The sequence below is a fragment of the Enhydra lutris genome, unplaced genomic scaffold (genome assembly GCF_002288905.1).
Source record: "Enhydra lutris kenyoni isolate GAN:26980312 unplaced genomic scaffold, ASM228890v2 scaffoldscaffold1, whole genome shotgun sequence".
NCBI classification, from domain to species: domain Eukaryota; kingdom Metazoa; phylum Chordata; class Mammalia; order Carnivora; family Mustelidae; genus Enhydra; species Enhydra lutris.
In genome coordinates this window covers 56,076,271-56,091,698 of record NW_019154085.1, presented here as the reverse complement: position 1 = coordinate 56,091,698, position 15,428 = coordinate 56,076,271, and the positions used below count along the sequence as shown (strand labels likewise).

The 15,428-nt window shown below is 39.9% G+C and overlaps 1 protein-coding gene across 3 annotated transcripts in view; it reads right to left on the bottom strand.

The window, feature by feature from the left end:
* LOC111143594 (plakophilin 4) overlaps positions 1-3,048 on the bottom strand; it is a 251,428-nt gene extending 248,380 nt beyond the window's left edge. For 2 of the 3 annotated variants that reach the window (XM_022497434.1, XM_022497439.1), the window contains exon 1: positions 2,927-3,048. The gene's annotated coding sequence lies outside the window, so the exon portion shown is untranslated. The remainder of the gene's footprint in view (positions 1-2,926) is intronic. The other variant, XM_022497425.1, reaches the window with a different exon arrangement.
* Between the last annotated feature and the right edge of the window lie 12,380 nt (positions 3,049-15,428).

Below are 15,428 nucleotides of genomic sequence, written 5' to 3'. Positions count from 1 at the left end.
CTTATGCTTTCCATCACTACTACCCCACTCCACTATCTCCCTTCAAAAACAGCATAGATAAAAATTAAGATAACTGGACACCTAGATCCACAATTTAGGATCTTCAGTATAACATACAATACATGAAATGCTGCACCTTCTCCTTACATAATAGTGGGGGTTGGTGAGGGAATATACTTTGGTCAAAACACAGTTTATGTTATTGGTTGTGAATGATTACTAGTTTTGAAACTTCTCCTCAAATATCTATAACAACTAGAATATATTTCTAAGTGAAAGCCTACCTTTACTTGAAGCAGGTAAAATTATCTGCACATTTATATACATTATCTATACACCTGAACCAGTTATTTCAATTTCTAATGTAGCAGAGAAACTGAATGTGCTTTTACTTTCTAATCTTCACATCAAATCAAATAAGCAGGTGCTAAACTCTGCTGTAATGTGATATTGTTACATAACAAGTTTCCTGTTGGCATCTATAAACACCTCCCAGTATCCTATATGATGTTACTAACTCTAATTCAGAGTTAAACCTGTAAATTATAATACTACAGATTAAGGATATACCTGAAAAACAATGTCATTGGCAGGCAGAAGACACAACCTTTCCCAGTGCAAAGTTTTTGTTTTGTTTTGCTTTTTTCTTCCATTTTTCCTTTCTGCTGAGTCCTTAACCAAAAGGTTCTCATCTTATACTTTTCAATGCATTTGATCCATACAAAGTAGGTATTGGAAGACAGCTGAGACCATCAACTTATTATTTTCCTGAATCTGATACAAAAATAACCAAGTGTGGAGAGGCATATAGTAAACTCAACCTCCAAAACAAAGTGTCAAACAAAGGCACACACAGTATGCTTTACAACATCCAGAAACCTTATTTTCGACATCAGTTGTTCTCATTTTTATGTTACCATTTCCATAAGTGCTTCACAGGCACCAGAAGATACTTCTGTATCAATATATTGTATTCAAAGAGAAAAGCAGTCTTCTACTTCCCCTTTTAAAATAAAATAATGTAAGCCCAATTCTAGAAAAGCACCGTCTGTCAAAAATTTGTTTTTCTGCATTAAAGAAAATAAAATTTGACCAAAAATGTATGTGAACCATTACTGATTGTATAATTACTATTCTTTAAAAGTTGGAAGACTGTATTTATTTTTTTCAGTCAAACTTAGTAACAAAAAGAACTGCGACCTCAACTAATAAATCGCATCTCTAAATATACATGATTGCGTTGTCCCTGTGTTACTTCCAGTGGTAACTGACACGCCCCGAATTTAACTGTACCAGACAGTTCTATCTGTCCCATCGCTGACCAAACACTGCTTCTCTGTTTCTATTCATTATGTATTATAAGAGGTCTAAACACAACCCAGCATGACGAGAAAAAAATTACAATTCTTATGACAGCAAAGTGATGCATTCAAGTTCTCTCTTGCTGTACATCCCTATCCGTGAGCATTAACAGACATTTTTGATAGAGCTAAAATGCGTTGGCTGCAAGCTCATTACTCTAAGAACCTTGGGCACCTTTCCTGCAGGTTTTCAGAAAACCCTCGTAAAAACCAGGCACTATTCAAACCCTGCAAACCAAACTTGCCAAGAACCTTGTGCAACGATCAATAACCTTGGCTCCACCACCATCCGCCTCAAATTCACGGTCCCTCAGACCAATGCAGCAAAACCCAGGCTAACGGCTAGCTAAAGCCCGAGAACTGCCGCGCTTCCCCTCCGCGCCCTCTCTGCCGCATGGAGAGAGGTTAAGGGGAGAAGAGGAGTGGAGCTAGGCTCACCAGCTCCGAAGATGCTCCGGTGACCTCTGGCTGCGTGGCGAGAGCTGGGCCGGGAAGGTGCTAGTGCAGCCGCGACGGGCCGTGTGGACTATGCCCCTGGTGCATTCCTCGCATTCCTGCACAATCTATCGCCAGCCGAGGAGCCCGCGGCGCGCGTCCCCCCCCCCCCGGACACACACACCTGCCTACTGCTGCGCCCCGAGTGGCCACGGCCGCCGCGGCGCCTCCACTGCCCGCGCTCGCTGTTTGTCGCACTCAGCCAACACGCAGCCAAATCCCGGCCCCGCCGCTCAACCCCTTGCTTCCCGGGTAGGCGTAAAAGGGAGAGGGCTAGGCAGCCCGAGCGGTGGGCAGGGACACCAGAACCGCCTGGGGGTGGCGCGGGGGGGGGGTGCCGCAGCTCGCTTCAACTCCTGGCAGGGTGAGGGGAAAGCGGCGGCGGAGGAGGGCAGCCGGGGAAGCTCCGGGCTCGGGAACTCGGAGGGGTGGAGCGTGAGGATACGCCGTGAAGAGCTAGGGGCGCGCTGGCCGGAGCGGGGTGGGCAGGACCTGCAGGAGCGCGGGACTCCGAGGGCAAACGCGAGACCACGCAGGGAGCCGGGGCGTGGGAGGAAAGAGGGGGCCAGGATGCAGGATCTGGGGCTGGAGGGACGGACAGACCGCCCCGAGGGCTGGGGAAGGCGGGAACCCCACGGTGTTGGGGGCGCGGGGCGGCGTGCCAGGCGGACAAGAGCGGGGGAGCCTAGGGGCAGACGTCCGGGAGGGTTCGGCGTGGCGCTGAAGTTCGGGGCCGGGGGCTCTGGATCCGAAAATGCCAACGTGGGGAGGGTCCTGCGCGGCGTGCAAGGGAGACCCAGGAGAGTATATAGCCGGGAAAAGCAAATGGAGGGTGAAACTTGTGCGCCTGCCGGGGGGAGGGGAGCAGGCAGGCGAGTGCGGGCAGGAACACGAGGCGGGGCAGGAAAGCCGAGGCGGCCGCGAGGCGGTGGGGAAGGAGTAACGGGAGGGAGGCGCCCGTCCCCCCGCCCGCCCCTCACGGGCAGGTCCGGGCTCGGGCACGAGGGGGCGAGGGCCGGGGGTCTCGGGGGCAGGAGTCCTCGTGCCCTCCCGCGAGCTCGCACACTTACTTTCCAGGTTAGGCTGCGCCCGTCGTCGCTCGGAGAATCAGGGACATCTGCGCCGAGGGGTCGCCGCTGCGGCACCCGAAAAAATTAAAAAAGTGCCGCGGCCAAGCGGCTGCCCGCCCCTCCCTCCCCCACCCGCCCCCTCCCCCGAAGCGGCTCTCCCACCACCCCTGACGGCGGCGGTGGCCAACTTGCCCCTCTACCCGGTGCCCATGGTGCCGCCTCGGCGGCAGGCGTCGACACGGACTCAGCCCCGGAGCCCCCTCTACTGCCCAGAGGCCGCCGCCGCCGCCCGCCCAGCCGCCAGCCCGCCTGCCCAGCCAGCCCCGGGCTCCCGGGAACGTCAGCACGCCGCCGTCTCCGGACCTGCTCCCCGCCAACCCCATTGGTCGGAAGGAGAAGGCTGGCCCTCCCCATTGGCCCGGCCCTCATATTGAACCGGCCAATGCGAACTGCGGTTTCAGGTCGCCATAGAGACCGATGCTGTTAAGAGCGAGAGGGCCTGAAGAAGGTGGGGAGTGAGGCTGAAGGTGTCTCAGGCTTTGGGAGCGGGAGGGGCTGTAGGGAAGAGGTACATGGGGATTTCTGCATGCTGGCATTGGAACCTGAGGCAGCTTGTACTTTGGCTTCCTGCCAACCCCAGCTGTGCATGGTAGGGTTTGTCCCTCATCTCACCTGGAATCCATGAGAGTCTAGGAGTGGGCATTTCGCTTTTCCTGCGACGGGGAGCCCCTGAGACGTTGCCCTTTGACCTTTGACATGTGTGCAGCTTCTGCTACTCCAGGTGAGTTTGCACGCCATCCCTTAATTTGCTGCTTCCTGACGTCGCTAATCCACCTGAATTCTACTTGTTTTTCGTTCAACCACTCCCCTTTCCCTGGGGCGGATCTTGCCTCAAAATGTTGGGTCTAAACACTTAACAGACTTACCTAAAGGAGACTCAAAGAATATTTCCTTTGAATGATATTTTGGTAAGGAAACAGGCTGACGTATATTATGTTGGTTGTCATTGAGTCATCACGTAAGATGATGTGTTCTCTGTTCTCCAAGCAAACCTCTAATCTCGCCATTGAAGGATTTTTATTAAAGACCCACCTGTGTGTACATTATGCACTGTGAGCTTGGCAGGTGCACGCTCTTTCCCCTAAGAGTTTTCAGAGTGAGGAAAGACAGGTGACAAAGTTGATTCTTCATGCCTTCTGGTGATCTCACAGAGTAAAGAGAATAATTTACAGTTGAGAGGTGTTGTTTTCTGGGTATTTTCCAGTTTACCTCAAATTTGATAAAGAAATGAACTGAGACATGCAGTTAGTACACAGAAAAATCTTGAACTTTCATAATAAGTTCTTTGCTTTCCTTTACTCACTTTGTGCTTGTTTGTCAATACCAACTTTTTTGTAAATAACTTTGATATTTAGATACTGGCTATTCAAGTGGGTCTTCATGAAAATATTACGCTTTTAAGCATTTTATAGCTCTATCATGTAGCCACTGACATTCTTTTGGTGATTTTGCCATGTTAGTAAGACGTAAGAAAGCAATGTTTATGTTACCCCCCTAGAGGGACCATATTTTGTGAAAAAGCTAACAGGATTTTGGAAATTACAAATATCTATTGAGAGAAACAGATGACTATGTGTGCAAGCTACATAGGTCTAACTACTGTATGGAATTTTAAGTTGAATAATATGCTTTGCTATTAGTTTTTATCTTACTATAATTGGAATATTACATAAATAGATACGACTTAATATGGTGCCTTGATTGGAGAAACATCTCTTAAAATTTGTAGTAAAATTTAAACCTAGTTGGTAATCCTGTGCAGGGTTGATCTGTGGAACAAAACAGTTGAACATATGAATGTTCCCCTAAATATTTCTAAAATGGACAAGGAATCAGCAGGGACGATAGTGTGTGCTCGTCTCATGCCTTGCTATCGTGGAAGTTTACACATCATCCTTTTCATTTCTGGCTTTTGTATGAGTGTTTGTTTTTGGAGAATAGAAAAAATAAAATGCAAATTGTATGACTTATTTTTAATGTACTAAGAAGATACCAATGATTTGGTTTTTTTTTTTAAGATTTTATTTATTTAATTGACAGAGATCACAAGTAGGCAGAGAGTCAGGCAGAGAGAGAGGAGGGGAAGCAGGCTCCCTGCTGAGCAGAGAGCCCGATGTGGGGCTCGATCCCAGGACCCTGGGATCATGACCTGAGCCGAAGGCAGAGGCTGTAACCCACTGAGCCACCCAGGCGCCCCTGGTTTTAAAAAATATCTAATAATAATGAATAGAAGATGTGTCTAATGGAAAGAATTACACTGATGTTTCCTTTATTCTTGCCTTAGGCTAGCGTAGAAAGAAGAAAACAAGAATTAATTTTTTTTACTCCAGTAATCTTTTCTTTTTGTATTTTTCTCAGATCACATGTGATGAGTATTTTGATATTGTATTCCATGTTTGCAGTGATTAAAATATCACTAAAATCTGTGAATAAAGTCCCTTAAGATGTTGCCATTTGACATTATTATTATTATTATTAGTTATTTTTTGTAATTCTTATTCGCAGTTGAAAATTTTCTTTTGAACTTGCTCCTGTACTACCATGCTTTGCTGGATAAGGCTAAGAAATCACTTTGTTCCAGTGAAAGTCTATGCTATCGAGTCTTGGCTGGGTCTTCACCGATTCTCTAAATTCCTTTCTTCATCAGGAGATTGGTTAAACAGAACACTTAAGCAGGGACATTATCCAAGGCACTTCTCCGAACCTGTCCCATTTCTGCTCTCCTCAAGTCCCCACTGTACTTTGTCTTCTTCCAGTTCTATAAACTGAGGATCCATCATGAGGTTTCTCTCTTTAACTCTCCTAAACCCCATCTCAATTTTTACACCTAATCACTTACTTTAGTCCTGACTGAGAAGGAGTGCCCCTCTTCTGTTCTAGACTCATTATCCATTTCTACTCCCAAACATGGACCATCTTGTCCCCCCAGGATTATCCTCTATTGATCATAATTTCTCCCTTAGATAATATGTTATTTTCTCCTCCAAAAATTTTTCTTCCCTACACCTTACAACATACCTGACCATTTGTGAAACCACTCTTCTTCAGCCTACCTCCCTCTCCATCTTTTGGCTTTTCTTCTCACCAAAAAAACAGTCTGAAGGGACTTTTTTTCTTTTTTTTTTTTTTTAAGATTTTATTTATTTATTTGACAGAGATCATAAGTAGGCAGAGAGGCAGTCAGAGAGAGAGAGAGGAGGAAGCAGGCTTCCCGCTGAGCGGAGAACCCGAAGCGGGGCTCGAGTCCAAGACCCTGGGATCATGACCTAAGCTGAAAGCAGAGGCTTTAGCCCACTGAGCCAACCAGGCGCCCCTGAAGGGAATTTCTTAAGGCTTTTATTTTTTAACCTTCAATATCCTGGCCCTTGAATACAACTGAAAAGATTCTGAAGGTTTTGCACTTTCTTCTCAAAATCCTAACTCATTTTGTCAGTAAGTTTCTCTCCTACAAAAGGGCCTTATACTTGCAAGTTGCAGTTCCTTAATTCCAGATTTCCAGTGAAGGGTAGAAACCATTGTCTCTCACTTAGAGGTTCCATATTAATGGACATTAATTATTAAATGAACAACTTGAGAAGACGAAGCATTTAACCTGCTAGCCAAACCACCTAGGTAGGTGGTTCTTACTACTGGGAAGAAGTGTGGGAAGAGGGGTCTCTGCTGAGCCTGACTGAATGTGGGACCTAGGGCAAAGTTCTAAAGACTGAAGAGGTTTTGGTGAGCACCACCTTCAAGAAAAAAAGTAAATTGCAGAAATCAAAAGGATTTTTTTTTTCAGTTACCATCTCAGGAAGAAGTCAGTCAGAACCTTTCATGATTATGAAAACTTTGTAACTTTCCAATGTTTGTTATTTTCATATTAGCTCATCATGATTAGTATTCCTGAAAAATAATAGCAGAGGCAGCAAGGGAAAGGGGGAGAGCAGAAACACTGGCTCCTTTCTCATTCTTGGAAGCCTATGGAGAAGGTGGAAGAAGTAAATACAAGAATTCCAAAAAACACACTAATTGATAGTTGCTTTTTTTGTTTGTTTTTAAAAGGAATGTTAAAACAGAGGCAGGTGGCAAATGAAGGAAAGAGAGCAGTGAAGTAAACTGGTCCTGAGAATGGCTGCTAAAGCTTAATAATAATTCTGCTCAGGATTTCAGAATTGACTGTGTCCCACCTCCAGACTATTCTCTGACTATGCAAATCCTCCCCTGCCCTTAGAGGCCCAGCCCAATTGGTACCTCTAAAGCCTTTCCGAAAATTTCCCCCCACCTTACTCGCACCTCTGGAGAAGGTGATTTCTGCCTTAGTATTTTATTGTGTCACTCTCTACCCCATGGTATAGTTAGTTATGTGTAAGCCTCCTCTCCTAGAAGATAGGATACATGTAATAGTTATGACTGTATCCTCCATAGTGCCTTGGACTACTAAAGTATCTCCCACAGCAAGAAAAGCCAACATTCATTAATCCTTTTTTTCAGTCCTTGGAAGAATTTGACTTCTAACAATGAAAACGTAGAATCAGTAATGTAGGGAGGTACTTACAAAAAGATGGGACTAGAGGTTCAATGTAGAGAGGGGAGATAACATATTACAGAGCAGAGGGGAGGTTTCTGCCGTGCAGCCTCCCAAGGGAGAAAAGCTTTAAATCTTATTGCTAAGAGGACCTATCTCTGCCCCTCTGTGAGGGAGGGACTGTGTGAGAAGGACTGGCTGCATGTGCTTTGGGGTGAAGTTACCACATTGAGAGCTAAAATTCTATGTATTGGGAAAAGCAGTTGAAACTCAGCCTTGTCAAGCAGATTAAATAAGAGTTACCTACATTTTTTTCCACCCAAAGTATCCAGGTTGCTCTGTTTTTTGGAACACAGTAGAGTCGTGAGAATGTAACAACTTTATAAAATCACGAAGGCATCAAACACCTGGTAAGTGTAATAGACATATTTCTAAGTACCTATATCCACAGCCACTGAAGTATGCAGCTCTGCAAGCTTCCTGACCTAGCATCTGGCCATGTTATCAGCCAGAGAGAACTGATTCAAATGTAATCAGTTCATTGCAGACCATTGGCCATAGCCTATAACAATACCAATCAGATTCATTTCCTGGAAATTTGGAATTGAGAGAACAAGTGAGCTAGAGAGAACTGCTGTATTGGCCCTGATGTTTTCAGGGCTCCTATTCTCCCCACAAAGCCAGAATTTTTTAGTATTCATTTTTTAGTATTTTTTATAATGATATATTTTTTATAATGATATATTTATAATGATATATAATGATAGTATTTTTTTAGTATTCCATGAACTTTCTGTTTCTCATAGTCACCCCAATACTTTATTTTCCCGGTTTGCATTTAGTGAGTCTCTGTTTCTTACAATAAAAAGATTTCATTACAATATTGTGCAAATATCTGACAACAAACCAGAACATGTATTATGACCGTCTTATTGTACTATGAAGAATAACAGTCTAAAACTGTCTAACAAACAAACTATAAAAAATGATGTAGTTTTTTAGTTCCAAATATTGCCAGTCTCATTTAAAAGAACTTTATTTAGTGTGGTGTCTATTACTCCCCACTCCCCAACCTCAAAGCCTTATATTCTTCAACTCAGTTCCCCTCCCGTGAAATTGGGAACAAGAGAAGAACTTTGAGAAGATTAGCAATATGATTGGTTTTTTAAAGTAGAATCATTTGCCATGCTACTAATGTAGAAGGAAAAAATTAGAATTTATATTTATTTTGTACATGTATACTAATTTTTAGAAACAGGGCTAAAAAATAAAAATGAGATAGGAAAATTTGTCAGAGATATCAGTGACCACACAGCTCAGTGGAAACAGATTCTGAGATCTAATTTCCAGCAATTTAAAGAAAATCTTTCAAGAGGAAAACCAGAATTGATCCAATATTGCTATAATATTTAGCTAAAATAATAGAGTTTTCAACAAAAAATTTTGAGACATGCAAAGAACAAAACAAAACAGGGAAGAATAACCCAAACTCAGAAAAATAGGTAGCCAGTGGACATGCTGAGGAGCCCACCTGTTGGATTTTGTAGGCAACTAATCCAAACGAGCTACTATAAATTCATTTAAAAACTTAAAGGTAAAATGATTCAACAAATAGGGACCCTCAATAAAGAAATAGAAAATATAAAAAAGAAATGGAAACTACCCACTCTGAGTAACAGAGAGAAAAAAAGTTTGAAGAAAAATGAACAGAGTTTCAGAAACTTTGTGGAGCAGCTGGGAGTACAAGAAAGAAAGGAGGGATAGAAGAGTATATAAAAAATATTTCAAGAAGCAGCAACCAAAAACTTCCCCAATTTTATAAAAAAATTAATCTACAGATCAATGAAACCCAGCAAATCCTGAGTAGACTAAACATAAGAATCAAAACTAGATATATCATCATCAGATTGCTAAAAAACAAAGACAAGAAAATTTTGAAGCAACAAGAGAATAACAACTCGTTATGTTCAAGGAAACCACAGTAAAATTAATAGCTGACTTATCATCAGAAACAGAAGAAGCCAGAGAGAAATGGAAGAATAGATTTGAAGTTCTGAAAGAAAAAACCTATAGATCAAGAATTCCATATCAAGCAAAAATGATCTGTCAAAAATTAAGATGACAGTCTTCATAAATGGATCTATGTTGAAAGTGTACTAATTACTGATGAAATCCATTTAGTTTCTAGCTTAGAGTGAAGCCTAAAGCAAAAGAAGGCTGTCGGACAGATGCGGGACACTTGGAAAATCAACAATTTCCATTTGTAAAGTAGTTCTAGACTCAGTTCCAACCCTAGGATATCAAATGATCACCACACCAAACTGTTGTATAAGGTATAGATTTGAAGTTATCTTCCTTAAATAAATTCTGTGAAAATATGACTTCATTAGTTTCTTAACTCCAGAACTATCTGCTTGCTTCATAAAGATGGCAATGAGCTGATTAGAACAGTAGGGGAGAGAATATAAATCACATACAAGAGTTCTCGTTATATCCGATCTTCCAACCATGGCACCCAGCCCTTCTCATTCCTGGACCCCTGTTTCCTTTACACACCAGGTCAGCTAACTCTTACCACAGGGTTTCCACACAGCTGGTTACAACTTCTGTGCATCTCAAGTTGGACTAGGACCATAAGTCAACAGCACCTGCTGGTACATTATCTTGTCAGGAACCACAAGGCAAGAAATGCCAAATTTTTCTGTCATTTAATAGCTTTTAAAAATAAGGAAAAAAATGATAAAAATAGATGAAGAAAAGGCAATTGACAAGATAGAACAACCCATTCATGATATAGATGTCCAACAAACTAGCAACAGAAGGGCACTTCCTTGATGTGATAGAGTGCATCTATGAAAAACCTATAGCTGTCATCACATTTGTGGTAAAAGACTGAATATTTTCGCTTAAGATTGAGAATGAAATGATATCCACTCTTATAATTTTTATTCAACATTGTTCTAAAGGCTTTAGCCATTGTAATAAGGAAAGAAAAATAAAGGCATATAAATTGGAATGGGAAATTTAAAGCTACCTTTATTTACAGATAACATGATCATATACATAGAAAATTCTGAAGAAAATTCAACAAAAGTAACACTAGAAGTAATAAATGAATTTAACAAGGTCACAAGATATATATGATCAGTACATAAAAAAGAGTTGTATTTTCATATGCTAGGAATTAGCAATTTGAAAGTAAACTTGAGGAAACAATTCCATTTATAATAACATAAAAACAAACATATACTGAGGAATATATTTTAGAAAAGTATAAGATCTCTGACCTATAGATTCAATGTGATCCCTATCAAAATCCCAGCAAATGCTTTATATAGAAATTGATAAGTCAGTGTTAAAATGCACATATAGGGGTGCCTGGGTGGCTCAGTGGGTTAAGTGTCTGCCTTCAGCTCAGGTCATGATCCGAGAGTCCTGGGATCCAGCTCCGCATGGGGCTCTCTGATCAGCGGGTAGTCTGCTTCTTTCTCTCCCTCTGCTGCTCCCCCTGCTTGTGCTCTCTCTCTGAAATAAGTAAATAAAATCCTTTAAAAAATGCACATACATGGGGGCGCCTGGGTGGCTCAGTGGTTAAAGCCTCTGCCTCCGGCTCAGGTCATGATCTCAGGGTCCTGGGATTGAGTCCCGCATCGGGCTCTCTGCTCGGCAGGGAGCCTGCCTCCTCCTCCTGTCTCTCTCTCTACCTGCCTCTCTGCCTACTTGTGATCTGTCTGTCAAATAAATTAAAAAAAAAAATGCACATACATGGAAACAAGAATAACAGCTTCCTCCAAAGAAACCCAACAGAGTAGGAAGAATTGCAATATCCAATTTAAAAATTTATTAAAAAGTCACAGTAACAGAATATAGTATTGGCATAATGATAGCCATGTAGATCAATGACACAGAATAGAGAGTGCAGAAGCAAGTCCTTAACATTTATGGTCAACTGAATTCCAACAAAGATGCCAAGGTAGTTCAGTGGGGAAAGAGGAGTCTCTTCATGAAGTGCACTGATTATCCATATGAAAATCATGAGCTTTTACTCTTACCTTACAGCACACAGAAAAATTAACTCAGTTTGCATCATAGACCTAAGAACTAAAATTATAAGACCTAGGGGGCACCTGGCTAGCTCATTTGGCAGGGCTGCGACTCTTGATATCTGAGTCATGGGTTCAAACCCTATGTTGGGTGTAGAGATTATCTAAAAATAAAATCTTAAAAAAATAAAATTATTAGACTTCTGGAATAAAACATAATACAAGATTTCTGTGACTTTGCTTTAGGCAAAGATATCTTGGATATGATACCACATCATGATCCATAAAAGAAGAAATTGATAAATTGTACTTAATAAAAATAAATTTTTTTAAATAAAACTTTTGTCTTTCAAAACACAAGAAAATGAGAATATAAGCCATAGATTGGGAAAGAATATTTTCTTTTTTCTTTAAGTGTTTTTTTTTTTTTTTTAAATCTCTATGCCCAATGTAGGCCTCAAACTCTTGACCCTGAGAACAGGAGTCCTACATCTTCCCGCTGAGCCAGCCAGGTGTCTGGGGAAAAATATTTCCCAATCATAGTCTGATAAAGGACTTATATAGAGAATATATATTGAATTTCTAAACATGAAAAGTAAGAAGGCAAGCAACTCAATTTAAAAATGTGCAAAATAAATTTTATTTTATTTTATTTTTTCAGTATTCCAAAATTCATTGTTTATGCACCATACCCAGTGGTCCATGCAATATGTGCCCATGTGCAAAATATTTGGATAGACATTTCACCAAAATGTTATATAAATGGCTAATCATAATAGAAGAAGATACTCGACATGATTAATCATAAAGGAAATGGACATTAAAACCACAATACAACTATATAACCACTACCATGGGTATAGGCAAAAGATTAATAATACCAAGTGATGATGAGGATGTGGAAAACTGGAACTATTGTAAGTTGCTGGTTTCCACTCTGGAAAACCACTGGACAGTTTTTTTTTAAAATATAAGTATGAACTTACCATATGACTCAGCAAGAAATAAAAACACATGTCTACACAAAGATGTTTATATCAATAATATCAGTATTATTCATAGTTGGAAAAAACAAAATAATCAAAATGTCTGTCAAGTAATTATTAGATAAAATGTGGTAAAAATTATTTACTTATTTTAGAGACAGAGGTTGAGTGGAGGGAGGAACGCAGGGAGACGGAGGAGGCTAAAGAATCTCAAGCAGACTCCACGTGTTGTGTACCCAGCTTGATGAGGGGCTCGATCTCACGACCCTGAGATCATGACCTGAGCCAAAACTGAAAGTGGGATGCTTAACTGATTGAGGCACCCAGGTGCCCCAAGACCACATGTTATATAATACCATTTGTATGACACTTCCAAAAAAACAAAAAAATAGACAAAAAGCAAATTAGTGATTGCTTTGAGCTGGGATGTGAAGATTGAATGTAAGTGAATATGATAGAACATTTTCAGATGATGGAAATATTCTAGAACTGAAGGGTGGTAATGATTGCACAATTACACATTTATTAAAAATCATCACATTGTATGCTTATAATGGCTATATTTTCATGGAATATAAATTATGTCTCAAGCTATTACAAACAAAAACTTTAAAAAATGATGTAAGCATATCATCTTACTAACATCATCTTCTAACATGATCGAAAATCTTCCAAATATCATTTCAGTGGATTGAGAGGCTGTTTGTTAAACGTTAAAGAAAAAAAACTTTCAGGGAAAACTGATTGATAGGAAAGTCAGAAAATTATTAGAGAAAAAGCCTAAATTACAACCTTAGTATAACTATTGGTTGGAGTTGAAATTTGAGTGTCGTAATTGAGCACATGAAGACAACTTTGTATTTCTTCCATATCTTTTTGTGGTATCTATTTTAGCTTTTATAGCCCTTACAGCCAAGTATGGGAATAAACTGATCTTAAATTTGAATCTTTCTATGACCAGGTATTAAACCATGATTTTCAAGGTAATGCAACATTTTCCATCACAAAACTCTCACTAAAACTTATTTAAATTATCAATACATAGGGGCACCCAAATGGCCCAGTTGGTAGGGCATCCAGCTCTCGGTTTCAGTGGGGGTCATGATCTCAGAGTCATGAGATCAGACCTCACCTTGGGCTCTGTGCTCAGCAAGGCATCTGCTTAGGATTTCCTCTCTCCTTTTGCCCCTCCCTCCCTCAAATAAATAAATCTTTTTTAAAAAAAATCAATATATATTTCAGTACATCTTTTTTTTTGTTCTTGTGGATTGTTCTTTGTGTTTTATATGTTAAGACATTACATTTAAATAATTGTAATTTATAATTATGTTTGGTAATAGAGATATGTGATTGAGAATGTTTACAGACCTCATTTTTAATAGAACATCTTTAGGTATAATATACATTTTTTCCCTCTTGTTTGCTTTGTTTCTGTTGGTTTTTTAGTTTTTTTCCTCTGTCTACCGCAGGTGATATAAATCTCTGGAAAACTACATTCTAATTTTTTGGTGTTTTTGTTGTCTTGAAGATCAGTTCTAGATCTTGAAGATCAGTTCTGGAAGATCTTTTTACCTCTAACAAGTCACATTTGAATTTCTAACATCATTAGAGTCACTAATCATAACTGTGATCCATCTTGAGAGAGGTGAAGTCTCAAGTGGTATTGAGAAGAGTATTCTTTTGACACAGCCAAATGATGTGGAAGTGAGACATAACACAAATACAGTAGAAAGAAGGCTAAGGAAATTGCCATAAGATAGAGAATTTGAGATAAGAAAAAAAATTCCACCCACACAGAATTAATTCATTTCTATGGTCAATAGAAAACCTGATTTCAAAACTCTAGGCTTTCAATGATTTACTATTTGGCTTTGGAAAACTCATTTATTTTTCCACTGACTGCCCCCACATTAATGAAAATGAGGCATAAGATACTTCTTTCTCGCAAACACTACTCATTAACTTTTAAACTTGAAAAAAGGGAAATATGTAAACTTCTGAGCTTCTAGTATGAGTATACTACTGTACCTATCACAAATACAGGGATCCTTGGTATCTAAGAGATTATATGAGAAAAGATCTCATTTCTACTTTACTTCAGCTTTCCTTTTTACTTTCTTCCTTCTATTTTTCAACAAGTTAAAAAAAATTTTTGATCAATTACCATAGTCTGAAATGCCATAGATGATAACCATCAGCATTTTATTAACTTATAAATCTCCCCTTTTTGAAGTCACTATAAATAATTTTCTCATAGACTTAGGTGGTGTATTGTAATCTCATTGGGTCAAATATACTTAAATTATAAAAATATTTTATCTAATTACATCTAATTACCAGTTTTCTAAAATTATAGAATTTTCGAGCTGGGAAGAAAATTAGAGATTACAAATCAGCATTAACACTGGATATATAACTCTCACCATCCAACCTTTTCAGTCTCTCTAGTAAAGAACAAATTAGTATGATTTAGACATTTCACTCTTTGCCATACATACATGTGTGACTAAATTTTTCAAAGCTCAAATAATTTCAGTTTAAAAATTTGTGTAGGGATAAAACATTAGAGGTAAAAAAAATATGCATCTATGCCAAGAACTCTCTTCCTTGCATTTATAAATGACTACTTTATCTTCATTGCTCCTCTACAATACTATTTGACTATTGAGAAGATGATAACTTTAAGAACTTTAAGGTATTTTGTGTTTAAACTTCAACATGTTGAACACAGAGGTGGTGGTCCTTAAATTGAGTCAAAACCTATTGACCATCACCTCTGTTTTAAAAGCTGACAAAATGTGTTTGCTATAGTTGGTGGAAGAGTATTGAGCTCAAAAGTCAGGAGATCTGCTTGGGTTCTAGCCTCACCTATGCTACCTGCTTCCTTATCTCTTAGACAAGTCATTTAA